Source organism: Artemia sp. Qi Xiang Cuo, unplaced genomic scaffold, assembly GCF_049724085.1.
Source record: "Artemia sp. Qi Xiang Cuo unplaced genomic scaffold, ASM4972408v1 HiC_scaffold_3062, whole genome shotgun sequence".
Classification (NCBI taxonomy): domain Eukaryota; kingdom Metazoa; phylum Arthropoda; class Branchiopoda; order Anostraca; family Artemiidae; genus Artemia; species Artemia sp. Qi Xiang Cuo.
Window position 1 is genome coordinate 336,662 of NW_028300457.1, and position 9,366 is coordinate 346,027.

The following is a 9,366-nucleotide window of genomic DNA, read 5'->3' on the forward strand; positions in this document are numbered from 1 at the left end:
GTGTGTGCAAGTTTTTGTGCGTGTGTGTGTGAGTTTTTTTTTGTTCTTGTGTTTGTTTGTGTGTGTGTGTGTGTGTGTAAGTTTTTGTGTGTGTGTAAGTTTTTGTGTGTGGGGGTGTAAGTTTTTGGGTGTTTGTGTGAGTAAGTTTTAGTGTGTGTGTGTGTGTGTAATTTTTTGTGTGCATTTAAGTTTTTGTGTGCATGTAAGTTTTCGTGTGTGTAAGTTTTGGAGTGTGTGTGTGTGTTTTCTTGTGTGTGTTTGTGTTCGTGTGTGTGTGTGAGTTTTTGTGTGTGTGTGTAAGTTTTTGTGTGTGTGTAAGTTTTTGTGTGCATGTATGGTGACCGGGGGAGGACCTTTGGGGCCCAGGGAGGGGCGTTTGGGGATCCGGAGGCCCTTGAGGATTGAGTGGTCTTGTGGGAGCCTGGGGGACCTTTGTGGACCGGGGGAGGGCCCTTGGGAGCCCGGTGGTCTTTTGGGAGCCCTGTGGGCCTTTGGAGGTCCGGGGGGGGGGGGCCGTGGGGGGCCTGGGGGACATTTGGGGACCGGTTAAGGGCCTTTGGGACCCCGTTGGTCCTTTGGGAGCTCGACGGGGCTTTGGGGGCCCGGGGATGGCCTTTGGGGCACAGGGAGGGGTTTGGGGGTGCTGGTGGACGTGGGGGGCCGGGTGAGGGCCTTGGGGGCGCGGGTATGGCCTTTTGGGGGGGGGGGGGCCCTTGGGGACCCTGTTGGTCGTTTGGGTGTCGGGTGGCACTTGGGGGGCCGGGGGATGGCCTTTGGGGGGCAGGGGGGCCAGTTGGGAGCCTGGGGGGACCTTTGGGGACCGAGGGAGGGTCTTTGGAAGCCGGGGGTGGGCCTTTGGGTGGCCCGGGGATTGCCTTTGGGGGTATGGGTGGGCCTTTGGGGGCTCCGGAGGCCCTTTGAGACCTTGGGGGCCTTTGGGGGGCCGGGGGAGGGCCTTTGGGGCACAGGGAGGGCCTTTGGGGCACAGAGAGGTCCTTTGGGGCACAGGGAGGGCAGTTGAGGGCTTGGAGGGCATTTGGGGACCGGTGGAGGGCCTTTGGGATCCCGTTGGTCCTTCGGGAGCTCGATGGGCCTTTGGGGGGCCCGGGGATGGCCTTTGGGGTTCTGGGTGGGCCTTTGGGGGCTCCGGTGGCCCTTTGAGAGCTTGGGGACCTTTGAGGACCGGGGGGGGCTTCCTTCGGGGCACAGGGAGGGCAGTTGAGGGTCTGGGGGACCTTTGGGGACCGGTGGAGGGCCTTTGGGATCCCGTCGATCCTTCGGGAGCTCGATGGGCCTTTGGGGGACCCGGGGATGGCCTTTGGGGGTCTGGGTGGGCCTTTGGGTGCTCCGGTGGCCCTTTGAGAGCTTGGGGGGCCTTTGAGGACCGGGGAGCTTCCTTCGGGGTTGGGGTGGGGTATGAGACGCCTTTGGGGTTGGGGTAGAGGACCTCACAACACTGTTAAAATACAACTTGTGTATTATAACGACCACACTCAAAACCTCTTCAAAAATCTCTTCAAAAATCACATTTTAAAATGTCTCTAGCTGTTTCGCCGAAAAAGTTCCATAAAATAGCTAAAACGGTTTCGCCAAAATTAACCCTAACCGGAATTTCGGCATGTTCCTTTTGTTTGGCATCTCTGCGCCAATGCATTTCAAATTATTTGGAAACCTTTTCGCGCGCTAAGATCAATACGTCTGCTCGGAAACGATTCTCTTGTTAGAAACAACAAATAAATTTCCCTTTCGTGAATCAATTCTCTATAGAACAACAAATTAATTCCCCTTTTGTGCCAATCAATCAATCATGACATCATGTGTGATCTAACTGTTTCTCGGTGACAATTCTCTTTGGAAATGCAAGGATATTAATTAACTTGACGTCATCTGTCAGACATTAATTAACTGTTTCTGGGAACCTCATAACATCTGGCTCGAATAACAATAACAAATACTATTTCCGGATCATAACATCTGCCTCGAACAGGAAGGAAATGTCATTAACTTTGCTTCGAACGACAACAACATTTGGCTCGAATAACAATAACAAATACTATTTCCGGATCATAACATCCGCCTCGAACAGGAAGGAAGTGTCATTAACTTTGCTTCGAACGGCAATAACATTGACCCCATTAACCACGTGTTCTCTCTAATGACTCTGTTCAAAACAACATTGACCTTGACATTTTGCCTCGGAAACAATAACAACATTGACATTCACTAAGAGCGTGCCAAAATCACACCTGGAGAAAGAGGTCATTGACCGATTACGCAATCATTCTCACTAATGACTCTATGCCCATATTTGGACTCCTGTCAGTATTCTATGCCCATATAAGGACTCCTGTCACGAGTTATTATGGCATCTCTACTTATATATTCTCGAGAAACTTGCTAATTGGCTTTGCTTATAAACGTACATGAATAAGTTGTTTGGAAACTCGTAGTCTAGTCCGACTAACATTCTCGTTAATAAGCTTGACGAGATACAACCACAGCTTCCCTTTAAAACAACACTGTTGAGGTTCATGCCTTAAGAACGAGATTATGACGAAAACACATAAATCGTTTTATATTTACTCATTGTCCATAGATTTTTGAGAGGAAATGACTCAAGAAAGCACTTTTTGCCTTATATAAACTAATTCCAAAGGAAATACCAAGCTGTTAATGGTAACGAAATGTAAGTAATAAGCAGATGGGACTAATAGCAACTGAAACTCTAATAAATGGTTTTGATAACACTAAGTCAAAAGAACTGGCTTTTTAAGCTGATTACAAATATAAAAAATAATTAAGTTGAAAATTGTGTATCGAGAATTACAAGCCTAAGAAAGTTTACCTCATTTTCAAAAAAGAGAGAAAGACCGTCAAAAAAGCGAGTGATCCTGATGAAAAACAAGCCTTCAATTTTAGCATTAGAATTCAAATTTCAATCTCAGCATACCAGAGGCCTATATGGTACAGATTTCAAGCTCCAATCTACAGTGGCGTCGTTTGTAGGAGGCGGCAAGGGGGAAGTTGCCCCCAAATAAATTAGAGAGAAAAAATTATTATATAGCCCATGCCTATTGACTCTCCAGACCTGGACCCCTCTTGTACCCCAGTAAAAATAAGGGAACTATATCGGGAGGGTCCTTATCCGAACAGAGATTATAAGTGCTAGTGTCCTTTTTAAGAAGCAAAAGAAATCCCAATAAGGAAGTGGATTTTTCTGCCATTTTATAGCACAAAACTACCATTTCGGCTCGAAGGGGGCCAAGCCCCTGTTAGTGAAAATTACGATATATCCGATTCATTAAAAGTATCAAATACTATATATTGAGCTTCCCAGTTTCAGAGGCAGTAATGCCGTGCGGTGACACAATCATTCCTAAAAAGTCACGTAGTCCATACAAGATAAATAATATAGACATTTATTTTAAAGCTTCATTTAACTAAGTTGATTTCATATGATGTAATTATGTAAATTTATGTATTAATCGCGCATCAGTTATTATGAGGAGGGCGGTGGGTCAGTTAGAAGGCCGGGGGATGCCTCAAGAAGTGAATTCTTACGCCCAAATTGTGAAACTCTTCATAAGTCTTCAGATAAATATAGAGGGGGGATGGGGTGGGGGTCAGGGTAAAGATTTATATCTAATCTCCCGCCATTTGGACTAAGTCTGAATACGGGTGCTGAGGTTAATGAACGCCTTCTTATTGAAAATAAATGTTTTCTTCTTTTAAATGAAATATTTCATTCATATGCTTACCGGCACAAAAGGAGAAGAAGAGGTTGTGGGAGGACAAATCGTCAGTACCTTGAGATAATTTACCAGGAGCGGGATACAAGTGTCACAAGCAACTTTGTTTTTATTGACGTCTAATTAGAAGTATTGAGTTTTATGTTTATTTATTTTTTGTAACAATGTATGTGTTAAAATTATGGCGATTCAAAATATATAACATAGTCGTTGAGGTTAGTAGGAACCTATTATGAGTTCAGACGAGTACATAATTTATGCATGTTTGTATGGTTTTTCTCACTGAGGATTTTTTTTCATGGTTTTTCTCACTGTGGATATTTTTTCATGGTTTTTCTCACTTTGGTATTTTTTCATGGTTTTTCTCACTGTTGATGGATGTCTCTTGGAATTTCAACAACGTTGCTGAATGTAGACATCTGGCTATTGGATGATTGTTTGATGGTTTTTCTCACTGAGGATGTTTTTTCATGGTTTTTCTCACTGTCAGCTGGATGTTTCTTGGATGTCATCATAAGTTCACATCAACAACAAAAATTGCTGGATGTTTCTTGGATGTCAACATCCGGTTGAAATACTATGATAACAAGGTGACATCATCAGATAAGGAAATTTCCATATTGGAATATTCTTATCCGAGAGTTGAAAATACAGACAGGGAAATATAACTGATTGACACAATTTCTCCATGAGACAAGATACATTTTAAAGTAGAAACGAAAATGGTAAACCATATGAGGGAGTGCTAACTCTTATTAAGAGATACATATTATTTTTTATTTGGGTGGTTCTCGACTGTGTTCGGTATTATACACAACTATCATTTGAATAGTGTTATAAGGTCCCCTACCCCAACCCCAAAGGCCCCCAGGGCCCCCAAAGGCCCCCCTGGCCCCCAAAGGGCCCTTGTGCCCCTAAATGCCCCTCGGGCCCCCAAAGACTCCCTGGGCCGCCAAAGGGCCCCAAAAGCCCCCTGGGCCCCCAAAGGGCCCCAAAGAGCCCCCCTCCCTAGTTCAGAGTTTTAGTTTGATATTAGCTTACAGTTTTAGTTAGAGTTATAGTTTAGTTTAGTTGTAGTTCAGAGTCTAGAGTTTCAAGTTAAACTCTCAGCACTTAGAGTTTTAATTAGAGTTATATTTTATTTTAGTTTTAGTTAAGTGTTTTTGGACTTGTAGTTTAGTTTTAGCTAAATGTTTTAGTTTAGAATTTTAGCCTAGAGTCTTAGCTTAGAGTTTTTCGTTGCACTTTTAGTTTAGTTTAGTATTAGTTAAGAGTTTTAAATTAGAGTGTAGTTTCGTTTTAGTAAAGAATTTTAGTGTAGAGTTGTAGTTTAGTTTTAATTAAGAGTTTTAGTTTAGTATTTAGAGTTTTAGCTTAGAGTCTTAGCTTAGAGTTTTAGTTAGAGTTATAGTTTAGTTTAATTTTAGTTAAGAGTTTTAGTTTAGAGTTTAGAGTTTTAGTTAGAGTTATAGTTTAGTTTAATTTTTGTTAAGAGTTTTAGTTTAAAGTTAAAGTTTAGTTTGAGTTTAGGTGTTTAATTTAGTGTCCCAGTTTGTTACTAGCTCACAGTTTTAATTAGAGTTATATTAGTTAAGAGTTTAAGTTGAGAGTTAAAATTTTTACTTTAGAGTCTTCTCTAATAGTTTTAGTTAGAGTTATAGTTTAGTTTAGTTTTATTTAAGTGTTTTTGTTTAGAGTTTAAAGTCTTAACTTAGAGTTTTAGTTAGAGTTTAGAGTTTTAGTTTAGAGTCTTAGCTTAGAGTTTTAGTTAGTGTTATAGTTTAGTTTAATTTTTTTAAGAGTGTTAGTTTAGAGTTATAGTTTAGCTTTAATTAAGAGTATAGTTTAGAGTTTCAGTTTGGTATTAAATTAAAGTTTTAGTTAGAGATAAAGCAATTAGGAGTTTTAGTTTAGAGTTTTAGTTTGGACTCATACCTAAGAGTTTTAGTTGGAAGTTTTTTGCTTAGAGTTAAGAGTCTTACCATAGAGTTTTAGCTGGACTTTGTAGTTACAATTTCGAATCGTAGCTTACACTCTTGGTTATATTTATAGTTTAGTTTAGTTTTAGTTGAGAATTTAGATTTTTAATTTAGAGTCTTAGCTTAGAGTTTTAGTTAGAGTTTAGAGTTTTAGTTTAGTTTTAGTTAGGAGCTTTAGTTTAGGTCTCTAGTTAAGTTATAGATAAGAGTTTAGTTTAGAGTGTATAGTTTTAGTTTACAGTTCTACTTTAGACTTTCAGTTAGAGTTACAGTTTTAGTTTAGTTCTAGTTAAGAGTTTTAGTTTATATATTGGAATTTTAGTGTTGAATCTTAGCTTATAGTTAGAGTTATAGTTTAGTTTATTTTTCATTCAGAGTTTTAGTTTAGAGTATTAGCTTAGAGTTTTAGTTCTATTTATAGTTTAGTTTAGTTTTAGTTGAGAATTTAGAGTTTTAGTTTAGAGTCTTAGCTTAGAGTTTTTGTTAGAGTTATAGTTTAGTTTAGTTTTAGTTATGAGCTTTAGTTTAGATCTCTAAGTTAGTTATACTTAAGAGTTTTAGTTTAGAGTTTATAGATTTAGTTTACAGTTTTACTTTAGAGTTTTAGTTAGAGTTATAGTTTTAGTTTAGTTTTAGTTAATAGTTTTAGTTTGGATATTGGAGTTTTGGTTTTAAGTCTTAGCTTAGAGTTTTAGTTAGAGTTATAGTTTAGTCTAGTTTTAATTCAGACTTTTATTTTATAGTCTTAGCCTAGATTTTTTCTTAGAGTTATAGTTTAGTTTAGTTTTCCTTAAGAATTTTAGTTTAGAGGTGTTGTTTAGTTTTAGATAAGAGTTTTAGTTTAAAGTTTAGAGTTTTAGTTAGTGTTATAGTTTAGTTTAGTTTAGAGTCTAGAGTTTTAATTTAGAGTGCTAGCTTAGAGTTTTAGTTAGATTTATAGTTTACTTTAGTTTTAGTTAAGAGTTTTAATTTAGAGTTGTCGTTTAGTTTAGTTTTAGTTAAGAGAGTTGTTTTTTATTTTTAGATATGAGTTTTAGTTTAGAGTTTTAGTTTTATATTACCTTACAGTTTTAGTTAGAGTTATAGTTTAGTTTAGTTATAGTTAAGTGTTTTTGGACTTGTAGTTTAGTTTTAACTAAAAGTTTTAGCTTAGAGTTTTAGACTAGAGTCATAGCTTAGAATTTTTTCATTGCACTTTTAGTTTAGTTTAGTTTTAGATAAGAGTTTTAGTTTAAAGTCTTTTTGGTATTAGCATACAGTTTTAGTTAGAGTTATAGTATTTAAGAGTTTTAGTTTAGAGTTTTAGTTTAGAGTCTTAGCTTAGAGTCTTAGCTTAGAGTTTAGAGTTTTAGTTTAGAGTCTTAGCTTAGAGTTTTAGTTCTATTTATAGTTTAGTTTAGTTTTAGTTGAGAATTTAGAGTTTTAGTTTAGAGTCTTAGCTTAGAGTTTTTGTTAGAGTTATAGTTTAGTCTAGTTTTTGATTAGTAGCTTTAGTTTAGATCTCTAGTTTAGTTATACTTAAGAGTTTTAGTTTAGAGTTTATAGTTTTAGTTTACAATTTTACTTTAGAGTTTTAGTTAGAGTTATAGTTTGAGTTTAGTTTTAGTTAAGAGTTTTAGTTTAGATATTGGAGTTTGGGTTTTCAGTTTGGTGTTAGCTTACAGTTTTAGTTAGAGTTATAGCAGTTAAGAGTTTTAGTTTAGAGTTTAGAGTTTTAGTTAGAGTTATAGTTTAGTTTAATTTTAGTTAAGAGTTTTGGTTTAGACTTCAGAGTTTTAGTTTAGAGTTTTAGTTAGAGTTATAGTTTAGTTTAATTTTTTTTAAGAGTTTTAGTTTAGAGTTGTAGTTTAGTTTTATTTAAGAGTTTTAGTTTAGAGTTGTTGTTTAGTTTTAGCTATGAGTCTTTGCTTAGAGTTTTAGTTAGAGTTATAGTTTAGTTTAGTTTTAATTCAGAGTTTTAGTTTTGAATCATAGCTTAGAATTTTAGTTAGAGTTATAGTTTAGTTTAGTTTTAGTTTATAATTCTAGTTTAGAGGTGTTGTTTAGTTTTAGATAAGAGTTTTAGTTTAGAGTTTAGAGTTTTAGTTTGAGTTTTAGTTTAGTTTTAGTTTAGAGTCTAGATTTTTAATTTAGAGTGTTAGCTTAGAGTTTTAGTTAGAGTTATAGTTTACTTTAGTTTTAATTTAGAGTTATAGTTTAGTTTAGTTTAGTTAGGAGCATTAGTTTAGATCTCTAGTTTAGTTTTACTGAAAAATTTAATTTAGAGTTTATAGTTTTAGTTTACACTTTTACTTTAGAGTTTTAGTTAGAGTTATAGTTTTAGTTTAGTTTTAGTTAAGAGTTTTAGTTTAGATATTGGAGTTTTAGTTTTGAGTCTTAGCTTAGAGTTTTAGTTAGAGTTATAGTTTAGTTTAGTTTTAATTCAGAGTTTTAGTTTAGAGTCTTAGCTTAGAGTTCTAGTGAGAGTTATAATTTAGTTTAGTTAATAATTTTAGTTTAGAGGTGTTGTTTAATTTTAGATAAGAGTTTTAGTTTAGAGTTTAGAGTTTTAGTTAGAGTTATAGTTTACTTTAGTTTTAGTTAAGAGTTTTAGTTTAGAGTTTAGAGTTTTAGCTTAGAGTCTTAGCTTAGAGTTTTTGTTAGAGTTATAGTTTAGTTTAATTTTAGTTAAGAGTTTTTGTTTAGAGTTAAGAGTTTTAGTTAAAGTTATAGTTTAGTTTAATTTTGGTTAAGAATTTTAGTTTCGAGTTATAGTTTAGTTTAGTTGTAGTTCAGAGTCTAGAGTCTTATGTTAGACTATCAGCACTTAGAGTTTTAGTTAGAGTTGTGTTTTGTTTTAAATTCAGCTAAATGTTATGAGGCTGGTGGTCTAGTTTTAGATAAATGCTAATGTTCACAGTATAACTCCTTAATCATAGCTGAGTTTTTCATTGTCAATTTAGTTTAAATTTAGTTTAGAGTTTCAGTTTGGTATTATCTTACAGTTTTATCTAGTTAAAGTGGCTAAGAGTTTTAGTTTAGAGTCTTAGCTTAGAGTTTTAGTTAGAGGTATAGTTTAGTATAGCTCTAGTTAAGAGTTCAGTTAAGGGTTTTAGCTTAGAGTTTAGAGTTTTAGTTTAGAGTCTTAGCTCAGAGTTTTAGTTAGAGTTATAGTTTTAGTTTAGTTTTAGTTAAGAGTTTTAGTTTAGAGTTATACTTTAGTTAAGAGTTTTAGTTTAGAGTTTAGAGTTTTAAGTTTAGCGTCTTAGGTTTCTCCACGCTTAAGTTAGGTTAGGTTATAATGAGCGCTCATGATAACCTAACCTAACCTAACTTAAACGTGGAGAAACCTAAGACGCGAAACTAAAACTCTAGACTCTAAACTAAAACTCTTAACTAAACTATAACTCTAAACTAAAACTCTTAACTAAAACTAAACTGAAACTTTAACTCTAACTAAAACTCTAAGCTAAGACTCTAAACTAAAACTCTAAACTCTAAGCTAAAACCCTAAACTAGAACTCTTAACTAGAGCTATACTAAATTATACCTCTAACTACAACTCTAAGCTAAGACTCTAAACTAAAACTCTAAACTCTAAACTAAAACTCTTAAATACTAAAACTCTAACTCTTAAAACTCTAAACTGAAACTCATAT